The sequence below is a fragment of the Ambystoma mexicanum genome, chromosome 6q (genome assembly GCF_040938575.1).
Source record: "Ambystoma mexicanum isolate Mex_15411 chromosome 6q, UKY_AmexF1_1, whole genome shotgun sequence".
NCBI classification, from domain to species: domain Eukaryota; kingdom Metazoa; phylum Chordata; class Amphibia; order Caudata; family Ambystomatidae; genus Ambystoma; species Ambystoma mexicanum.
The window spans coordinates 762,758,396-762,782,421 of record NC_090937.1 but is presented as its reverse complement, the minus strand read 5'-3'; the positions used below and the strand labels follow the sequence as shown (position 1 = coordinate 762,782,421).

Genomic DNA, 24,026 nt, shown 5'->3' with positions numbered 1-24,026 from the left:
CTAAACCAAGTTTTTTTTTTTATCACTGGTGTCGCTTAAGCAACACCTACTGGCCAACACGTAAAATGAGATGCAGTGAAGAAATTCCATATAAAAATTCCTACATTTAAACATCCAGTATACCTTAAACATGAGCAAGTCACTTTTATTATAACTATTTTTGTAAAACTTTCCAGTTTAACTGTACAACAAATTCCCATAAAAGAAAGCTGTCCCAAACCCTGCAACAACCCATTTTCTTTGGCATTGTATATTCTCAAAACCCTGCGGATCCCAAAGACCACACAATTCAGATAGCATCAAAATAGGCTTCCCATATTCCTTCTTTGTTTGTGGTACCCTTCTCCAAACAGATTTCATTGCCTACAATTCGCACCATAAGATCTTTCCAATGTTTGTATAGGCTCATGTGAGCCGATTTCCATTGGCTCATAATAACCTTCCTACCATCATCAAAAACCTTTAATCAACATCACATCATTAGTTTATATATAATATTAAAACCATTAAAATGCAATAACAAATACTGTCGGAAAGGGCGACCGCGGTTATAGACCAGAATGTAGACGAGAGTCTGTGAGAGAATTGGAACAATGGATCTATCCCAGTTAAATAAGGAGGCATGATTTCATGTGAAAAATCAAATGAATGGCAACAAACTAGAGGGAAGTATGTCTATTGCTAACTCAAAAAGCCCAGTTTTGAGAAAGGCCAGGAGGCCGAAACAAGTATCAACAGTTGGGCAACTACATGGAATAGATACAATTTTCGGAAGAAATTGATAAGAGTTGAGAATGTATTTTAGTGTACAGCGCAGGAGTTTATCACCTTTAGTATTTAATATTATAAAAGGAGTGGGTATCTCCCTTCTACTCCTAAGAGTGCAACGTACAGATCGACATTATATTAAACTCAACACTGTCACAGCAGGACAGTCCTTACAGCCAAAAGGAGAAGGATTCTTTTCCTTAGATTAAATTCATAAAACTAAATATAGTTTGCACCATCAATAAATAAATGCTTTTGCAACCAATCAGAAACAAATAATAATTCAAGACCACAAATAAAAGAAAGTTTCACAATATAATCTATACACGTGGGCAAAATACTGCGGATAGCAGAAAAATGCAGTTATCGCTCTAGATCAGGGGTGCACAACTGATTTTGACAGAGGGCCGAAAGTACCTTACATGAGGGATATAGTGGGCCGAAAAGTAAAAGTGGGCGTGGCGGTAGGCGGGACATGTCAGGAGGCTTTTTCAACCCCCAATTTGTATTAAACACATGGAAAAAGAATGTTTTTGAGGGGTAACGATTTTTATTGCATTTCAAACTTACATTTTGTACTACACATTTTCCATTGTTATCATTTATTTCAATGTAGTTATTGTATATCGTCTGTTTAAATTATATTTATTTTATTGACCCTTGATTGGACATTCCGTTATTTTGGACTGCTATAGTTTGCTGTTTGGGTTGCCCAAGAAGATGGCCTTCGTTGAGTCAGGTTTCCTCAAAAAAGCAAGGGATGTACATCTCCTAACTGTGCCTGTTTTAGCTTTATTATTGAGTTCACTCTTGGAGTGCAACACTATGACCCATGGCTCCCACCCCCAACCAAACACTATGCCCCATGGCCCCCTCACCCCCAACCACACTATGACCAATGGCCCCTCACCCCCAAGCAAACACTATGCCCCCTGTCCCTCACCCCCCAAGCAAACACTATGCCCCCTGTCCCTCACCCCCAACCAAACACTATGGCCATGGCTCCCACCCCCAACCAAACACTATGACCCTGCCCCTCACCCCCCAAGCAAACACTATGCCCCCTGTCCTTCACCCCCAACCAAACACTATGCCCCATGGCCCCCTCACCCCCAACCAAACACTATGCCCCATGGCCCCCTCACCCCCCAAGCAAACACTATGCCCCTTGTCCCTCACCCCCCAAGCAAACACTATGCCCCCTGTCCCTCACCCCCAACCAAACACTATGCCCCATGGCTCTCACCCCCAACCAAACACTATGCCCCATGGCTCCCTCACCCCCAACCAAACACTATGCCCCATGGCTCCCACCCCCAACCAAACACTATGCCCCCTGTCCCTCACCCCCAAGCAAACACTATGCCCCATGGCCCCCTCACCCCCAAGCAAACACTATGCCCCATGGCCCCCTCACCCCCAACCAAACACTATGCCCCATGGCCCCCTCACCCCCAACCAAACACTATGCCCCATGGCTCCCACCCCCAACCAAACACTATTCCCCCTGTCCCTCACCCCCAACCAAACACTATGCCCCATGGCCCCCTCACCCCCAACCAAACACTATGCCCCATGGCCCCCTCACCCCCAACCAAACACTATGCCCCATGGCCCCCACACCCCCAACTAAACACTATGCCCCAAACACACTCAAGCATGCATCCATACAGCCCCGAACCCCCATCCCCCAACTCAGCACACACACTCTCAAACATGCACCCATACAGACCCGAACCCCCCACCCCCCAACTCAGCACACACTCTCAAGCATACACCATGCACCCATACAGACCCGAACCCCCCATCCCCCCAACTCAGCACACAAACTCTCAAACATGTACCCATACAGACCCGAACCCCCACCCCCCAACTCAGCACACACACTCTCAAACATGCACCCATACAGACCCGAACCCCCCCAACTCAGCACACAAACTCTGAAGCATGCACCCATACATGCATCTCAACATACACAACACAAACACTCAAAAACAAACATTCATACACATCCGACACGCCCCCCAACCCCCCATCTCAACATACACAACACAAACACTCAAAAACAAACATTCATACACATCCAACACACCCCCCACTCCCCCATCTCAACATACACAACATAAACATACAGCAGAACAGACCCGACACAAACACAAACACACAGACCACTTACCGGAGACATGCTGGAAGGCAGGTAAGCTGGAATGCTGGCGAAGTAAGTGGAATCGTACTACGGCTGGTGTGGCAAGCAAGGCTGAAATGCCTTCCGGCATCAAGCCTTACTGGCCACGCCAGCCATAGTGTTGGCACTCCATTGGTGCAGCACACGCACTACGTGGCTCGTAGGAGTGACGTGGTGCGTGTGTGCTGAGCCAATGACGGCCAGTGTTTTGTCCGGCACGGAAGACAACAAAGACTTTCCTAATGGAGAACGGCCGATGCTGCTTGCGTGCCGCCCTCCATTAGGAAAGTCTTTGTGCCTCGCGGGCCGGAAAAAACAGCATGGCGGGCCGCAACTGGCCCGCGGGCCGTATGTTGTGCACCCATGCTCTGGATTGTCCATGAAATACAACTGCACATCAGAACAGGTCAAAAGGAAATTGAATGTAAGTTTGTTCTTCTATCAGTATGGTTTGAGAAGGTATAGTAAGCAAGTTCCTTAACCATAAAAGTCTTGTCAACCAAGCTCTATGTATCTACTTTGTCACTATATACACAACATTACTAACACTTGTGTACTTACACATGATCATTTCATCACACATACTAAATTTATTATGGGATTTAAACATTGGTTTAAGATATGAGGCTTTGAGGTCTGTGTAAATTGAATAGACAAATAAAAATGTTCAATGATCTCCCCATTCTCTTTACAAGCGGAGCCAAGGCAGATCACATGATTATGAGAAGTATGCTACATGCAAAGAACCCATTTTAAATTTCAAATATAGGGACCAGGCTAACGGAGGTGAGACATACTTGGAGTACTCCTCTTAACCTAAGTCCACTTTACATAGCCAGTATGAATGCCCTACCAAGAGATGGGCGCCCACTGCCTCAGATTTTGATCTAGATAAAGAGACAAAGGAATTCTTGACCAAAGCATTGGTTTCAGCATTCATATCGCAAGGATTATGCCAGTAACGGGGCAGCTCAGGGGACATTACAAAAACGTATATGTTGTAACCAGGGTAAAGCCTGGCCAAATTCCTGCGCTATACCATCTTGCAATGATTCTCTGTACTTTTTTAGATCCGGGGAAACCCATAAACGGATCCAATAAAGTACAGGTTTAAGTGTTACCTCATCATTAATGAAGCTAACATTTGTTTTTTGTTTCATAGGGTGTTGGGACCACTGTAACGCTCACCTGATTCCCGTAGAGGCGCCGGGCTTGACTGGGTGTATACCGTATCTTCAAAGGTGATGTGTAACACACGGCTGGCTCTTTGGGCTGGACCTCTGTGCACTGTATGTCTGACTCGAAGGGTAAGATGTCTGCAGATAGAAAATATGGGATTAAGGAACTGGGTTATTGAATGTCTCTCTCTTCTTCCCTTTCTCTTCTCCTGTAGAACCCCAAAGGTTAACGCTCTCACCTTAGGTAAGTGAACGCCGTGCTCTCCATCTGCCTCGGGGCAGGGTGCTGTAACCAGTTTCTTCACTGGATAAGGGGAGCAGGCCTCTTGACTTCAGAGGACTGCTGTCCGTCGTTTACTGCACGAACGGTAAGTTTCGAGTATTTCTGATGTCTTTAAAGTCTTTAGTAATGATGTTTCTTGTTTTGCAGGGTTCCGGCGATGGCGGATGACGGGCTGAAGTGAGTTGAAGATGGAGCCCGTGTGATGAATAGAAGCGCCTGGAAGCACGTAAGTAAGCGCTTGTTGCCTGCTTCACGATGCGCTCTAACTGTCTTTTTATTTTGCAGGTACAAGTTCGGAGCGGCTGCAGGGTGCCGGAATACCCACTGGGTTAGATGTGGAAAGGAGTAATGGCACATGAGTATTAAAGTTCATCAATGTCTTTAAACGCACCTTGTTTTGTCTTTCAGATGCCGGATGCAGCGCCGAAGGCCTCCGGAGCGTGCAAAGAGTTGGTAAGCTTTTGTCTTTCAGATGCCGGAATACAGTGTGAAGACCTCCGGAGCGCACGAAGAGTAGGTAAGCCTTTGTCTTTCAGATGCCGGAATGCAGCACGAGGCGTTGGTGCAGCCGATGGACCAGGTAAGTGAAGAGCTGTCACTGAAGACCGTAATGCTAACCTGTTCTTTCTTGTCTTTATAGGTGTTGCTGAAGACTGGATTCAGGATGGTAAGCCTTTTTCCTTAGGCCCAGGATCAGATGCAATGAGCGTTCTGCTGCAGAGGATGCAGAATAACGCAAAGCAAGATTCATCCATCGGGTGTGGTTTAAATAGCCTCCTGTAGTGCTTAGGTGTCTCCTTCCACAGCCACGCCTTGGTAAGAAAAGAGTTCCTGCTTTCCAGAAGAGTTCCAGTGTTCTGAATCTAGGGAGTGGCTCCTGCCCCACCCAACAGGAAAAGTAGTTCCAAACAGAAGAGGATCAGAGGCTCAACTGGCAGGCAAGTAAGCAGCATGGGCTGCTGCAGGTAAGTCCACCCAAGCATTATGAGCCCGGCGCTTCCAGCGCTGGGACTGGGCATATTTATGAGCCTGGTGCCACTGGCGCCAGGACTGGGTCCAAAAGGTCCCAATTGGGACTGGTTGGCACTCCGAACCTGGGTTATGGATCTGCTTCCAAGGGAGTTGGGAAAACCCTGACCTTTTGGAAGCAGAGATCATGACAACCACTCATTGGGAGCCAAAGAAACTTTTTTTTTAATGGTCAGAAGTCTTAATATGTTCCCAAATACCCACCCCAAACGTAGCGGCCACTCTTGCCTGCATTTTGTAAATGTCTATAGCGGGCTTCACATCCCCACTGGCATGCCTATGCGCAAATCTAAGAATAGTTTCTCTGTTTCTTTCTATGGTAACATATTTCAGTAGTTGAGCAGCCCATTGACTCTTCCCTGTAAAGTGTATGCCTAGGTATTCATGTGAAGAGACTTATTCTAGCCTCATATCTCCAAAGCATACATCAAGTCCAGGAGTCTTTTGTGGCTTGGATGGAATGCCATGAGCTTTGGTTTTCCCGATATTTATTTCCAGGCCCATGATCTTGCACTGCTCATTAATAATGACCTTTCTACCATGTAAACAAAGACCCAATTTCCTTGTGGAGGTTGATAGTTTCGAGCTTCTCAGCCCTAGCAGCCTCACATTGGAACGCCCTACCTTCGCTCCTCAGGGGGATTGACTCTCACCTAGCCTTCCGAAAAGCCTTAAAAACCAGCCTGTTTGTCTAAACCTTCCTGCCTTTATATCTACAGGCTTACGAACGTCATTTGTAACTATGTTCCGCTCCTCTCTCTGTAACTAAGTACCTTTGTTTCCTATGTTTACACAATCTTGCTGCTTACGCCTTCATGTAATAGCGCCTCGATGTCTATGGGCTGCAGTGCGCTCTATAAATGTAAATAAATAAAATAAAAAATAAATAAATGAACAGCCCCACTAGGGCCATTGCACATCTTTCTTGCGCAATCCCCAATGTTTGGTCTAATCTTCGTAAGACCATCTGACAAAATGAAAAAAAAAAAAAAGAAAACAGTGGGCATGGGCATAACATATGTATGAGGGATACTCTCGTTCCACATCCCCTCCAGCAACTATCCCCCAAAGTCTTCTTGGTCTTCCTAGACATGTCTAATACCAATAAGCTCTATGTAAAATGTGATCAGAAATACAGCAAATGCTCATGTCTCTCCGCCATACAAACCAACCCTCCACTACTTCCAGCCAAAGACTCTACATCCCAACTGTATTCAAGTCTCTCCTGGACTGGGTTTTGAGCTCCGGCAGGATAACTCCCAAAATATCCATCAGCAAACGATACAGAATTGAAATTGGTCTTTTCCCTTTGGCATATGTCCAAGTACGTTTCAAATGGAGAAGCTCAAGGGCCGTCTTGAAATAACATCGGGTGCGAGGTAGTCAAACAATTTCTTAAATTGTAAATACCTCCAAAAAGGCCCTGCCTTGGAGACCGAAACCTCAACGACATGTTCAAAAGATTCCATAAAGCCCTCTACAAAGCAACGCAATAAAATGTAAGTCCCTTCTCGTGCTATGAGTGCCAATATAGGTTGCTTATCTATTGTATTAGATTATTGTGCCCGATTGGTACTTTCAATGGGAGCCCCCACCCGAATATCCCTTTTTCTATTAATTGCCAGCCAAACCGCAGTGTTAAGTGCCAGAATTTCATTGTTATTGCAAGGTAAGACCAGACTAGCAGGCTGCAACAGGGAATCCCCATAATAAGCCCAAAAAGCATGTCCTTTCCCCCATATACTGGCTTCTTGCCAGTTTTGCTAGTCTGGTGACCCACAGATAAAACTTAGCATAAGGCACATTCCCTCCTCCCTTAGTCCCATCTCTGTATAATTTTTCCATTTTAATTCTGGTTTTTCTTTCTTGCCACAAAAAAAGCTCAGAGTTCAGCTTCTTAAAGTAGGATCAAGGAACTATACATGTGAGCAAGGTAAAGAAGTATAACATTCTTGGCAGGGAAATCATCTTGTACAGAAATACTCCACCCATCAATGGGAACTGCAATTTACTCTATTTCTTTAAATCGTCTGTAATACCAACCAGGTCATATCCATAGTCAAGCTAGCTATAGCGGAGATCAAATGTATGCAAAGTTATCCGTAGCTAGGTCATCTTGTCTGTGACCCGCAGACCAAGCATAAGCAGGGAAGGGCAATTGTGCAGCGTCCACGGCTCAAGGGACTAGGGGGAGAAGCTCCCCCGTCCCAAATTTATTTTGTAGCTGATAGTGTAAGGTGCTACAATTCTCGAACGTCGTTTTCCAGGTCAGGAAATGCAAGAAGGTCATCTGCGTAGAAAATAATTTGACACACTGATGAATCTGATGGGGTCATCACTCCTTTATCGGCAGTGACCTCTCTCCATGTGACCAGGGCATGGCAGCCACTGCCTAAGGTTTACCCTGGGGGCAGCTAAATGAGGGAGGATCACATGGGGGAGGCAACCCTCAGGGGAGTATCATCATCGGATGAGTCATGGTATCCATCCCCCTTTATCTTTTGAGGATACCACCTCCATTCCCCATGCTTTGATGGCATATTGTCCCCTCACACACCTATGAAGGTTACTGAAAATACTTTCCCCGACTCTGCATCCAAGTCATCAAGAACTGACTTGCCTTTCTACAAAAATACTTTGATGAGGAAGCTGAGCCGAATTTAGATCAACGAAAGCCAAGAGCACAAGCTGCGTTCTGGTTGTTGCAAGCGAATACTTGTTGCTGGGACATTTAAACCACTGAAATAGCTGACGGAGCGATGCTGGCTCAAGAAGTCTTGTCCTCTCCTTGTCGACTGAGCGACCGCTGGGCTGGTGCAAGGTCTGTGGAGCCAACCGGCTTGCAGAAGAAGCTGAGGAGAGCAGTCTGCAGGAGATGGTACGCTGCAAGGATGCCAGTTCTGAGTGTTCGCAGGTACCGAAAGGCAGCCTCCATGCCACTCTAGCACAGAGAAACCCAGAGCAGGCGAGCGGGAGCCGCAAGGGGCACAGAAACCACAGAGCAGAGGCAGCGAACCCAGAGAGGGAGCAGGATGCTGAAGAGCCACTGCAGGCTTGCCGCGGGAGAACCAACGCATGCCGCAGAGAGCCTGTGAGTCCACCCAAGGGAAGCAGGGATACCAGGGTATTTTGGAAATCCTAGCAAAGGCAAATAAACGTTGACTGTAACGCGAATATACATCACTGAGCATAATGATGTAAAGGCTTCTATGTAAACTAAAGCTAGCATGCAACTCTCTACAAAGCACAGTAACGATTACAAGCAGGATGACGGAACAAATGCCTCATCTACTTTAGCTGCAGCCTAATCTCTCACACAGTACTTAATTATATATTTGGTATCAAACTTAATTAAGGTTAACTCTGCTGTTGCACAGGGAGTCTTCATTCGATTAGAAACACAGAGGTGAACGTTATGATTCAAATTCCTTTATTTCTACTCTTCCAAATGATTTAAATCTTTATATTTATTTAATAAATAACTAATTTTTTTGTTCAAAACAGAAAAACCATCCAAAACTTCACATCCCATGAACCCCAGTGTCTCTGGTAGTGCCATGTCTATGTCCTGTCATGGTGTTCCATGAGCCACTTCCTGCCCATGTCCTTTCCTCTTCTTTCATGTCTTCCAACTGACATCTGGTATCAACAAACACTCCAAACAGAAAACCAATATGCCACCCTCAGCTGAGCCAGAACCGTTAGCCTCTGACCAGGGGTCTTCTCACAGACAACGCTGGCAACCTCTACTGAGATCCATCGCTCCCTCTGCGCTCAAATTCTCAGCTCGTCTTCTGGTCCTCACCTGCCAGAGAAGACATGCATTAGGCAGGATCATACGACGCAACATAGCAGAAACAAATGACAGGCGTCATCTCCGAAACTGACCATGTTTTGCGATGGTGGGCAAGATAATGCCCGCTTCTGTGTCTTAAATAGAATCAAGACTTTCGGCACTACAGCAAGGATAATCTTCCTTCTATGACAAGACCGCAGGCGAGCATTATGCTTAGTCAAAGCTATTCACTACTGCTGCTGTCACACTCGCTATTGGCTTAAAGTAAAAGGTCTTAAAAAGAGCGTCACTAGACAAATCCGCTGCCCTCAAGCTGTCTTGCAGACTCGCTCTGGGAATAAAAGTTTTGGAAGCCATCGCGTCCCTACTGAATGCGCACCGAATCGCGTCATATCCATCCCTTCTAGGGACATTATTTTTTTATCCATCGGGCTATAGTCGCTGCTGCCACCACCTTAAACTGTTTCCTGTGCATGATGAGCAGTTTGAGATACTACTGCTGGTCTCACCTCGTCAGTCCTTGCCTCAAATTCCTTGCTACAGTTGGCCACGCACAACTTAGGCTGTTCTAGGAAATAGGGATATGAGATAACCAACGAGTGGGACTTGGTCCTTTTTGCAATGGAGGTCACCCCTTCCGGACAGAAGGGTTTCCCAGTCTACGTCGAGGGCCTTCACATTTACAGCATTGCTAACTTCCCCGAAAGCTGTTGGTCTGAAATCTTATGCGGCCAGTTCGTAAACAGCTAGAAGACCGCGTCGACGTCCCATAGCTTTGCGTATTTAGGGACAGAACGTACTTTAATGCTGCACATCAGTCTTACTACTGCAGGGTGCTCCCCCATAGGGGCACTGTCTAACAGATCGTACCCTGCTGAGATAGCCGACCTGTAGACTGCTACAGTTTGTAACGCTTTTCCCCCTCTGGCTAGGGATGCTAGATTGCGCTGGCGGCACCACAGACACCCCACCCCCCCCATGATGCCTCATAACTTCCACGTGGAGGGTTCCCAGCATTGTTTGATAAACTCTGCAGCTGTTCCCGAAATGCCCAGTAGGCTACATCTGCTCCAGATCCCTGCATGCTAGCAGATATAGGTGACCCGCCCTTGTGAATCCCTTGCGCTTCAGAGTCCAGCTGAAGAAATTTGGTAACTGTTTGTTCAACCTGGATGCAAATAGATCAGTGTCCAGGGTACCCAACAGGGCCAAAATCTGAGTGAACAGCTCTCTGTGAAGCATCCAGTCACTGGAGTCATGCCAGTAGCAAGGGTTTGAGTCCACCACTATGTTCTGTATGACCAGGAGCTATTCTGCTGTCACAGAGCTCTTCTGATCGAGGCAGTAATGCCAGAAGTCCTTGGTCAGTTCTACTAGCATTTGCGACCGTGTGCTTGCTAGAAGATTGATGTATCAGACTGCTGAGATATTGTCCATCCCAAGCAGGATGCAACACTCCGTTTTGCCCTTGGTAAAGGCTTCATTGCAAAAGAGCCTGCAAGCAGTTCTAAGCAATTTATGTGGAGGGACAGTTCCTCCTGCGACCACCTGCCACCAGTCTCTAGATTGCTGCACCTCGCTCCCCAGTCTGCTCTGTTGGCATCGGATTCTATGATGATTTCCAGGACGTCTCCGAAGATTGCCAGTCTGTTGCAGGCTTCCATGTTCTGCAGCCACCATTCCAGCTTTAACCTCCCTTCTTGATATAGGGGCGCTAGCTGGTGGTACACAAGACCCTCCTGAAGGTTATCGAATCTTCAGTCTCTGAAATGCAGGCGGCCCGGAAAGATGGCTTGGATGGAGGCTGCCAGAAGCCTGACAATTCTCTCCAGGGCTCGTAGATATATTATAGATTTCGCTAATGCTGCTCTTAACTGTTTCTTTATTGCTCTCATCTTGGGAGCTGGCAGCTCCAGAGTTACTCTTCTGTCTACAACGAACCCCAGAAATTCCAGGCGTGGTCTGGGAACCAGCTCAGATTTTGCCCAATTTATCAAAAATCCCAGGGAAAGCAGAAGCTGGGACGCCCATTGCATCTGGTTGACAAGCACTCACTTGCTGTCCCGCCAGCATGAGGATATCGTCTAAGTAAACGATCATACAGATACCCTGTTCTCTCATGGCCACTGCCACCAGTCTCATGACTTTCGTGAAGGCCCCGGGCGCGGAGGGCAGTCAAAGGAAGGCACTTGAATTGCCATATCTGGTTGTTCTATAAGAAGCAGAGATACCTGTGGTGTTCCCTGGCAATCGCAATAGTCAGATAGGCATCCTTCAGATCCAATCTCACTACCCAGTCTCCTATTCAGAGAATGTTGGAGGAGGTGCACTCCCTCCATTTTGAAGTACCTGTAAACTAACCACCTGTTGAGTTCCTTCAGGTTGATAACATGCCTTCCTTTCCCCTTCCTGTTTACCAGGAACATATTGCTTATGAAGATCGTCTCTGCCTTGTTTCTGCGCTCTATCGTGCCCTTGCTTGCTAGCTGGCTTAATGTTTGCAATCCTCACACGCACGCCTTTGGCCTGGTTCGCTGTACCGACAGTGCTACAAATTCTAAATGAAAACCTATCACTGTTTGAAGCAGCCAGGAGTTGCTTGAACCCATTTGCCAGTTTCTTCAGTATAACAGTGTCCTGCCCCGCACAGGAGGATAGGTTCTTGCATTTCTCACCTGATTGTGCTCCTGGGTGACAGTAATAACCCTGTCCTCTGTGTCCTCGGTTGCCGCGACGTCATGCTGGGAAGAAAGGGTCTTGTTGACCAGACTCCCAATAATGGGCTGTTGGATTCTGAGGCCTTCTATGTGAGTGGAAACGACCAAACGCACGGCCTCTGCTGCGACTGGTCCCAGCAAAACTCTCGATAGGAAAATCTTTTTAATGGACATCTGCGCTCTCTCTAGGGATGCATATGTGCCCACAAATCTTCCCATTTTTTTCGCGAAGGCCTCACCAAATAGAAACCCTTGAGTGGCTTTGCCAGACTCCTGAGATGCCTGATCCCCCAATTTCAACCTCTCTTTAACAGCAGGCCTCTTCCCCATTCGGACGACAGGGCGCAATTCGCATTTCCTAGGAAGTACACCGCTCTTTGCGCACAGTTGGCAAGGGTGTCTGGATCTACAGGCTCACCGGTACCCTTGGCTCGTCCTCCCAGGTCCATGATCTTAGCAATGGGACCCCACCATGTCTAAGACTTTCTCTTGGCAACCCTTGCAGACTCGGTCCATGCCCTTTCAAAGATCTCTGGAGGCCTCGGATATGAAAGTGATAATTGTCGGGTCCAGTTCTGGTGTCTCTGCCACTTTTCTGGGTAATTCCAGACTGGGATACTCCGAGTGCAGCCGTAGTCTTACTTCCTTTTCGATCGGCTTGCGTTGTCTTTGCGACAGTCATTTGCTCTTGGATGTACGATTGACTCAGGGTCAAACACGTCCATGAAATTTTCTTTGGACTCCTCCAAAATGCTTCTCCTTGCATTTTCACTTCCCACTCAGACTTCTGGGAAGATCTAGAGTCAGACATTATGGACTCTCGTGAGGAGTCATCCCCTATATTTTGCGCCCCTGGGAAAGGGGGCAGGAGGCTCGGCACGGTCGAACACAGCATGAAGCCTTCTTTCGGCTTCTCCAATGCGTCGACAGTCTCGGGAGGCTTTCTTTTTCCATCCTCGTCAGGGCATTTGCATGGCTTTTTCATTAACAGGTCTGTTCTCTCCCCTTATTTGTTGCCTTAGCGGTAAGAGGACGTGCCGTTTACCACATCAGGGTCTTTTTTCTTAAGGCCATCCTCAATTACGTATTTCAAGGCTTTCAGTCTATTCTGGAGAGGGTGCACCCCTTGAGACACTTGACCAGGGAGTCTCCTAAAACTCTTCTAAAACTAAGTTAGTTATAAATCTTCCTTCGAAAAACCACCTGGCCTTGGCTCCCCACTCTCCCGTCATCGGATTACTTCACTGGTGCTTGAACAGGGCACGGTGAATGGCACCTCCTCTGGAGGGGTGGGTGGGAGGGGAATATTTGTGCCCTATGCAAATATGTATTTATATTAAATGTCCACAGCCTTCTCGCCTCAGTTGACTGCTCCTAGAGCTGGAGGAGTTTAGGTAGCAGGCATATACTGGTCCTGCTGCAGTGCTGTTCTGCTCGACTCCCTCATGCTCTCTGCATGGAGCAGGAGCCTAAATGCCTGTCTAACTCTGGGCCTGCGTTAGCCTTAAATTGCTTTGGCTGTGTGCAGCTGGATCACACGTTCTCTGAGCTACTCTGTGTTCGTTTTTGTTTATATGGGTTATAAACCAGCAACGCTGCTGGGTCACATGAGCGATCTGGATAAGAGCTCACGTGCCGGGAAGTCTCCTGCATGTGGAACAAAAAGCAGAACCTAATCACTGCTTCAGAGAAAAGCACCTTATACCACGCTTCAGCGTGCACAAGCCCTTGAGCTCTAGCAGCGGTGTTTCCCCTTCGAGCCTCTGCGTGGCCGTAAGGAAGCTTTGAGAGCTTTTCGAGAGATCGCCCCGCGGATCACAGCCGGGTGCCCTAAAGTGAGTTGGTCAGCTTCTGCAACTTATGTCCCGCCGCCTAGGCAAAGGGAATCCTTGTGCTCTTCGACACGGCACAAATATAGTCAAATCAACACAGTGAAAAACATGGTTATATGCAATATGTTCTATAGCTGAACGTTCTATTCATGTTTACATGCATGCTCTACCTAATTCCATTGATCAAATAACCCAATGTTACTCTGATAGACTTAATAGCAGGATCAAACCAGATATGCTACTTATCTTATGGAAGAGCACAAAAAGAAAAGGAAATGACCAGGGCAGGAAGTGGCTCATGGGACACAGTCACAGGAAATAGACATGAAACTACCAGAGACACTGGGATTCATGGGATGTGAAGTTTTTTAAAAATTGTTTTTCTGTTTTGGAAGAGTAGAAATAGAGGAAGTCGAAGCATAATGCTCCCCTTCGGTCTTGACATAGAATGTATAACATATTTTGTTTACTACAGTAAGAAGAACTCAGTGGCCTTACTGAACGAGCAATTGTCTGAACAATAATGTGAATCAAAGAAACACAATGGATCTCGGCAAATGAGACTGAAAACAAATTATCTACAGACCCTGAATTATTCTTGTCAGTATCAAAAAATATATTTATGTACATATAAGGTTCACAGTATTTTTATGCATACACCATCACATTAGATAACGAAAAGCAATATATTTTGAAAAACAAATATTTTTGAAAAACATATATTGACTTCCATATATTCATTCCACCTTTCATACCATCATTCATTCATACTCTCATTCCCACATGTATCAACACAGTCGGGTTATCACAGAACCCAATTATACTCAAGCTATTGACCAATTCCTAACACCTATTTCCATTCTGAATCGTTGTTTTTATACACATCAAATGGCAGTCTGCTCATTTGACCAAATCAATGGGCAATAATGTTACAGAGCCTTAAATATTATGGACACTATCGATTTTCAAAAGAAATTAAATTCAGGTACTGTGTTCCTTGACATTCATTAATACCTAAACAAGTGAAAACAAAATCAGTTTCTTTGGATAAACTCGTCAAAGTAAAGTCAGTGTGGTTCTGGTATTACAGTGCTTCACTATGAATTATATGTTTCTTTTATCTATCTTGAGGACTACATAGTAAAGTTCTAAAACCTTACTGATACAGGCCACTATGTGCTGTTATCTTGCAACAGTGGAGGTTGTAATAACTAGTAATTTAGCCAATAAATGACATTCCTTATGACATTACGATAGCAAGCATTACTGTGCTTTGTGCAGACTTTCACACTTGCTTTTTTTAATTCACGCTTAGCACTAATTCTACTATGTCATCACATTTCAAGTGAGTGATGTATGCAGTTTTTAAAACGGACCATGCTTGAATTTCAAACTAAAATGGTGCACTAACCAGACACTTGCATTTTGTTGGGCAATAGCCTTCCTCAGACTGGTTTGACTGCCTCGAAATAATCAGACAAAATTAGTAATTAGGACCTAAGACTAGACCCTTGTAGCTCACACTATATAATCTAGAAAAACGGTGGAGTCTAGTTTAGAAACACTTTTATTAGCAATTCATTATTAACCAACATGGAAAGATCTTCAACAGTTTATCAAATATCTTTTGTACACATTCCAGAAGATGGAAAAGATGTGTGAAAAAAGAGCGCATGTGCTCAGAAATATTAAAAAGAGTAATCAATATAAATTCAGTTAACAAAAATGAATTTCTACACTCACAAAATCATCCACACACGTTTCAAACCCCTCAGATTTGATTTTAAGGGTCTCCATCAGGATTCCAGGTCGCTCCAGAATCTGTGAACTAGAATTCCTAAACATTCAGTCATACAATTCTAAAACTTTGTAATCAATTCTGTGAGGTATTGCTTCTAGATTTCTTTTAAACCTCATGATTTTATTGAATGAAGCGCTAGTTAACTTCCCAAAACAAAAGCATTTATTTTATTTCTGTAGACTCAGATTATTGCATCGGTTTTGAATTCCCTGATATTATAAATAAGCGTGTGCTTTTTTAAAAAAAGTTTTTTTTGGTGGTCAAGTAAACAATATGATTTATTAGTGTCAAGCCAGTGGAGCAACAATTATTTATGCATAATTGACACAGTTTGTAATACATGCTTACTTTCATAGTGGTCTTCCAATTTTCTTAGTCAATAGCGATTATTTTTCCTGACTGCCCATGTTGAGCTAGGGGCGCTCCCAACACAGGTTCAAAAGCAGGAACAAGCAATCCACAGAAACTCAAATAGGAGTGCACCACATGCAGGAAAAGATGTAGTCAGTTCATCTTCCCGGCCGTGATGTACAAACATGGCCAACTTCTGCACGCCACTTACGGGCTGAACATTCTATAGCCACAAACAGAACATTAACATATCACAGAAGAAATGTAGCAATAACATCCTAACAATATTTGGAAGCCCTGCGCTGTATTCACTTGCCTATTGAACCACTACCTACCTGATTTGTCTTGGCAGTCTTGCTCTGTATGACATGCCTTTGTAATATTTTGCACTCATAACCCTACGTGATGTTCTGGAACAGTAACCGTAAGCAATGAGAGTAACATGTATGCAACAGGGCCCTGATGCCTACGGGTTTAGTGCGCTTTACAAATGAGAAAAATAAATAAAATCATTGGCTGGTCGTCACCAGTCCCTTAAACACCCCTATATATTGTTGAACTATTGCCAGTTACCATTTCATCTTAAAAGAACACCACCACCTAACATGTCGACAACCCTCCTTGGTCAGCCCAAAAAAATGCACCAATACCATCTTGGGAGAGCAGTCCGACATAGAGCTTCATTTTAATTGGACCATGTCACCTCAGACAATAGCGGCTGCAACGTCCCAACAAGATGGACCAATGAGCAATAAACCAACATGGCACACACCTCCTCTATTCATTTCCCATTCCCACCATCTGCATCTGCTCACTACGTAACCCCTGTTCTCGTTACATGTTATCAGTCCTGGTACTCCATCTTCCAGTACCCTCCCTGCAATGAATGGCCTTCCAGAAAAAAACGTGACCGGTCCACTAATTAACACTGCTCCTGGACCATCATTTCTGCTAATTTCTCCACATTATTCAGCCCATTTCACATTGTGGCTGCCCGAGAACCAGCCCTACCCCTTACAGCAGCTTTGACAAACATTATGTATTCTTTCCCTGTCTGATGAGGCAGCATTTGCTATCTGGGACTGAGCATTAGTCCCTCTAGAAATGTATCAGGTGCTCTCAGCTAACAACTATGGCCTAGTACACTATAGAAACAGGCTCAATGTATACTCAAAAAGGGGAAACTCTTGCTCATAGCACCTAGCATCCCTAAAGGCACATGACACAATGATGATAGGTCATGTGCTTCACACTAGGCGCTCTAAAGATACACAAGCTTATGCGAGAAAATATAAGGTGGTGAGCTATATGTGGGTGATGAAAGTGCTATTGTGAGCACTATTCAACTTCTGTCCAGCTGCCATGTAACTCGAAGATGTGGTAAAAACACAAGGGTGTTCCTGATCGAACTAAGTTGAAAACATCATTTATATAGCTGTCAGTAATTATTCAACTGGTAGCCTAAACAGCAGTATATATCAGATTGTCAGTATTAAATTTATTGGTATCTCACAAGTCAAAGTAACCTTATGAGAGTAAAGTGGGTACACTAGTATAGAAAAATAGACTTTTTTATTTTTTTGTTTATAGCAAAGAAAATAACAATTCAATGAGTACATAATATAACAAAAAACATACATAAATAAACAACACAGTTTATACAAACAAAGAAAGAACACTGGTTGACCAATTCCGTCAATGAAAATAAAATGTATACAAAAATTAGCGAAAGTAGGGGTACAACCCCATAATAAACTATACATATGCAAATAGCATATGCATGCTGCCGAAAAAATGGTTTAATGTTGGCAGAAAAAAATATATGCCAAGATAGTGGAACTAACCCCGGCTGACCCTTACTTGTTTTAGGGGTAAGGTGAATCAAAATAAATGACACAGATCATGCACTAGGCAATGAATGCTGTGTGTAGGGCCTCATTTCGACTGAAAAGAACATCAACATAAACATTAACACACAAAGTGTTGTGTATTGGGCCTAATTTAAATCAATGGCATAGGTCATGCACCAAACAATGAATGCTATGTATAGAGCAATATCATACTTTTTGGTTAGAAATCACAACAATATTAACAGTGTCGCACAAATATACATTTGTGAAATTGAAATGTACACTTACTTTTAGGTTTGACAAAAAGTTATATAGTGGTTTACATAAGCTGGCATGAATCATGACAGGCTGAAAGGGGTGTACAACGCGTGCATGGCCACAGTGATAAAAAGCAGGGGAAAACAGGGCCTGCAGTTATCACTTGTGACTAGTTGGCGTTTCGGTGGTATATGAATAGATGGAGACCGCCTTCATCAGGTACACGGATCTTGACAATCAGCCTTTATTCGCACAGTAGAAAAAGAGGTGCCCCAGAAATAATAATTAGAGGGGATATTTAGAGCTCAAAGGTTATACTAAAGAGTGGGAGATAAACCAAAGATCATGACAATATATGGTGAACGCATCAGGCCTCAATCCCCCAACTACTGGGAGGCTGTAGCCCCATAAGTGAATAAAAAGATGGAGGTGAATATAGAGAGTAGCCCTGGTAGTGTGGAGTAGGAAACACCCACGTGGAAAAATTCAGAATGAATGCTATTATGAAGAAGGAAGTATATAGTGAGGCAAAAGGATGCCCAAACCGAAGGGATAGCACAAAAGACAAGTAATGCCAAATCGTACCTTGGAAGGCACATTCTACGCTTGCCAGGAAAAAATTGTCATGCAGTCAGAGCATTGTGATGACATACTAGGGAACGTTGAATCTCAATAACATGCTAAGCTGGTGAAAGAAAACACGCTGTAGCTATAAGTGTGAGGAAGCAACGTAGTTAGCATACCGTGTGTTAATCACACTAAAAGTAGAGGGACTCACCGTGTTTATAAAGGGAAAGCACGTTGCACACTAAAGGTGCACAGGAGCATGAAGAGTCAGAACCTGTGGCTGTTTGCATCAAGCCATCGTGCAAAAAAGATACAAGGGACCGGAACGTGACTGAAACAACAGACACAAGCTGTTTAGAAAAGGTATTATTTTGGAAAAACAGACATGCTAGTAAAGCATATACAGGCACGTATGCAGCACTAAACTTACTGGTAAGACCTCATCCGAGTGCATACATCCAAGCAGATACAGCGCTGAGCTAGCTGCTATGGGCTCCTACCGATGTCAGCTGTTTGCCGGCAGTGTAGGAGTGAAGCGCCAGTAAACACACATAGCGCTCTTCCGGGGGCGTGAACCGCATTGGGAAGAGAAAGTGTGAAAAAACAAAAGAGGACTGAAACTCGGAGTATTAAGATGGAGACCGTGGTCCATATAGAAGGATTGAAGGGCAGAGAAAGAGGACTAACGCTAGCACTGCTATACCAAGAAATGTGCATTGTTGAGCAAATCCTGTTTTATTGGAAGGGGCTAATGTCATGCAGAGAGAAATAACATAGAATGTGTACAATAACTAAATAGGAAAAATACTAGACAATTAGTGAGGGGATGAATAAAATTGAAATTGAAAGCGCTATATAGCCAATATACAGAATAAATAGATAGGAGAAAATTAAAAGAAATTATATATATATATATAAAAAAAATAAATGATAAAAATGTGAATATAAGGCGCTTTATTGCCACAATGGAGATGCCTCATTTAAGCCATTGGCGATTGTGTCCAATTGGAAAATCCATCGGGCCTCTTTGTTAGAGAGGGCTTGAGAGGGATTGGTAGAATGTTTTACAATATCAATCATCCACCAGCGAAAATCCTCTGTGGTATGGCCATATTCCATAAAATGGCTCACTAATGGTGAGTTGATTGATTTGCAACGAATCCTGAAACGGTGTTCCGTGATTCTAGTATGGACTCGCCGTGTAGTTTTACCTATGTATTTGAGCCCACATGCAGTATATCGCCCAGGCAGTCTTGCAATTTGAATGATGTCGTAACTCCCAGGGTTTGCCGCGTACAGAGAATGTTTTGGTTCTAACTGCAAATTTACAGATGGAGCAGGACCCACAGGGGAAATGACCCGTAAGTGGGCGAAGATCCCAACTTGTTGTGGTGGATCTTGAACTTTTATGTGAGGAGGATGCATGGACAAGTTGGTCCTTGAGATTCCTTTGTCTCTTCATTGCAAAAATCGGGGGTTGTTCTGCTGGTAAGGCTAGTTGGGCCACTGACCAGTGTTTCTTAATGACTTTTAATGAGAAAAGTGTGGGGGCTATATGTGAGGGCACATACTAATTTGTCGTGTGGCTCGCTATCTTTAGGTAATAGTAAAGTGTCCCTAGGAGTGAATCTTGCTCGTTTATAAGAATTGGTGATCAATTTTTTGGGGTAGCCTCGCTGCCGAAACTTAGTGGTCAAATTAGTGGCATGGTGGTCATAGTCGGCTATAGATGTGCAGTTTCGTCTTATGCGCAAAAATTGGGAGTAGGGTAAATTTTCTTTGAGAGTGCGTGGGTGATAACTGTCAAAGTGCAATAAAGTATTGCGATCTGTGGGTTTAGTGAAGAGAGAGCAGAAAAGTTGATTAGCCTGATGTTGAATAAGTAAATCAAGAAATGGGATTTCGATGTTGCTCATAGCATGAGTAATTTTGATCGTCTGGTGGCAGGAGTTCAACCAACGTAAAAAGGAGTCAAGTTCAAGGGAGGAGCTATGCCAGATGAATATAATGTCATCTATATAGCTTCTCCAACTCTCAATATATTAGTGATATGGATTGATGTCTGAAAAAATAAATTTAGACTCAAAATCAGCCATAAAAATGGTAGCGAGACTGGGAGCAAAGGCCGCTCCCATTGCGGTGCCTTGGGTTTGCTCATAGAATTGGTTTTGGTAAGTGAAATAGTTCTTGGTAAGAGCCAAGGACAATAATTCCATGATAAATTCAGTAGGGGCTTTAAATCTCTGTGTAGAATGGGTCAAATTATTTCTAACACAGTCCATGGCCTCGTCATGTGGAATATTGGTGTACAGTGACGTAATGTCAAGTGTTACCAGTAAACTAGTAGACGGGTCAAAGGCCTTGCCTTCAAACAGAGAGATCACTGCGGTACTGTCTCTAAGGTATGTCTCTGTTTGTTGGCAAATGGGCTGAAGGTACGTGTCGATAAATTGACAGACTGGTTCCAAAACGGTACCACAGCCTGCCAATATTGGTCTTCCCGGTGGTTTTTCCAAATCTTTGTGAATTTTTGGGATTGCATCAAATTTGGGAGTGGAACAATCAGGTTTGTTTAGGACTTGCGCTTCTTTAGAGGTGATCCAGGAGTGTTGTAAGGCGTAGTCTGTGATTTCCGAAATAGTCTTCTGAATGTCTTTTATAGGGTCTTTACGGAGAGGACTCGAAGATGTGGTGTCATGAGCTGGATTGCGGGTACGTGTGTCGCACAATGCGCTGTGTATTTTCTATAGTGTGAGATGCATGCAGGAACGTGATGTCATGCACCGTATATTTCCTGCCATCGTTGTGCAAGCCAAGTGTAGTAAATCTGGTGTTCTGCAGCATGCAGCGTGTCATGCCCAGAAGTGGGGCAATGTGCTACATAAAGGATAGTGTACCGTTTTATCTCTGTGAGATGCAGTGCATGGATCTGCATGAAATAACAGTTTAAAAGTCCGACCACCAAAAGTTAGAATTTCTTTTTCCCCTCCATTTGTTATATATATATATATATATATAGATATATGAGACCCCCCCAGAAATCCCACAATTTATGCCTATACATTTTATATTACCTTTACCCCCCCCCCACTCAGACCTTTTAACCTCGGTCATTTTGGCCTAACCCGCAGTGCATGCAAGAAATACAACATTATGTTCCTCAATATTGGCAAAAAGCAATACTATAATACAACCAAAGCTACTGTGCAACAATTGCTTGTGTTATGTAAAAACTAAAGAATTTGCTATTATGTATTATATCGTGCTACTAACCTAAAGTTGTCAGCACTGCTACTGTCCCCATGGCATGTGGCCATTATGTCATTGCCGGGTTCTGATGCCCTGTTAGAGGACCTTCCTCAGGTAATACCTGCACTCACGTTGTGGGCAGTGCACCTAAATCTGAAACCTCCCCCCTTCTTTGTCCTCCCTTTTGTTCATCCACATCTTCCAAACACCGTTCAAGCTGTGGCCTTCCACTGTGGGTCTGTGAAGGATAATGCAATCTTCTTTCCCCAAAGCAACTCACCCAGAGCTTCTCATATTTCTCAGGATCCAGAGGTTTGGAAAATTGCAAGTCTGGGAAGTCAGCCTTTTTACCGACCCATACTATTACTCTTTTCTTTTGACTCCCATTTCCATCTTCCTTCATCACCTCATACCCCGTTCCCTTTATCTGTACAGAAAACATTCTATCCCTCCTTTTTCCTAATCTCCTCCCTACTTTGTTCCCACTTCACCCCCGGCCTGCGCACAACAACCCAATGCTACTTTCGTGGCACAAAGAACGATGAGCACCACAACGATGACAGATGCCAATACCTTCACTGGCTGCGCCAACCACGTGGGCAGCCCTGGAAAATTGTGTCAAATCGATCTTCTTTGATGACGCGGTTAGATTCTTCTTCCATCTTCAGGTGTCACTTGTATAAAGCAAGTATGACAGCTGTTAAACTACCATTTCCTTCATAGTTAGCGGGTGGCAAGGTGCAGCAGCTTGCGACAATCTTAGCACAAACCCTACTTCCATAGCTGTCACCAGGTCTAAGACATACCCGTTTTGCAGGGTCATCAATCTCGCCTTAAGCTAGTATTGAATTTAAACCCCCCTCACTTTTATTGGCCAGCTGCAATAGCTCCCAGCAGATTAGATGGGGCCATTTGCATTCGCAGCTGGCCGAGAACCTGGTGCTAAAAGACGCAAAGGTTTTTGCTGTCAAGGAAAACAATCGAAACTCAGCTGGAATCTCATGCAACAATTGTGATGTTTTTTGAGATGTATAGTCATCTTCCCTCTTTCTATTACTCACATTGCGGAAAACTTCCCATTCTAGCACCTGAAAAGCGAATTTCAAAATTAATTGCAAAGTTGCCTAGAATGCGAATGGCCACCCCTAGCATTCGATTGTCCTTCAAATGTAAACCTAGGTCACGAATGTGTGATATTGTCCTGGGAAGGTAGGCCATCTTCACTGGAAGGTTCAGTAAAATAATGTGCATTGGTGGATAATTCGGCAACAGTATGGACATTAAGAGGGGCAGCATCTGTGTGGGGCACAACCAAAGCTGGTGTGTGCAGTGCTACGAGGGGGCATGAGCCGGCCCAAAGTGGTGGCAACTACAGGTAGGTGTTTGGACCACAGGCCCACCAGTAGTCCAAGAGGGTAGAGATCCCCTCTGGCAGAGTTGGTAGCTCCATCGTCATGGTGCAGTCTACATTCTCCCATATGTTAATGGTGCGCCGTGGCCAGACACAAAAAGGATGTGCAAATGGTTCCATCGTCACATGTTTTGTTGTCAGTGATCCAAGTGAGGGCATGCACATTTCCCTCCCATGTCATAAAAACAGGATGTGCTAATGTAGGTCACAACTTCATACCAAACCCTGCCAATGTTATGAAGGGTCGACAGACCTGGTCGGTTTGGCGTCGCATTTCCTCAGTCAGAGTACTCCCAAGATGGGGTCCCATACTGAGGGTATCGTTCCAGGCCTGTCGAAAGGGATACGAGAGACTCCTCCCTCATACTCGGAAGCAGTATTTCTGAAGCAGAAGCCAGGACCGCAGTGCGTTGCTACTGCTTACTGTGGTTGCGCTACATGAGTTAGCGAGCAATAGTTTGTCCATTCTACTGAATCCTTACCTTTCATTCCGGTATCTTTTGTTCCTTACCTCTCTTTCCTTTGTGCTTACAGGCAATCCCCTTCCACGCGCCCGCCGAGCTCAGTCACAAACATTGCTGCTCTAGCGAGACTGTGGATCCCCATTCCAAACGTAGGTGCTGTTCCTTCCCTAGTTTCAATCTGTATCTTGCCCGTCTACTTCATTCAATAATTTCTTCACTCTTGTGTAGCTTCCTCCTCATCAAAAGAAGACTTGTAGTTACAAAACTACAATACCCAGCATTCAATC

General features: G+C 44.5%; 1 protein-coding gene across 5 annotated transcripts in view; it reads right to left on the bottom strand.

Moving 5' to 3' along the window:
* The window catches only part of ARFIP1 (ARF interacting protein 1), a 607,935-nt gene that overhangs the window by 327,969 nt on the left and 255,940 nt on the right, over positions 1-24,026 (bottom strand). The gene's annotated exons all lie outside the window — the stretch shown is intronic.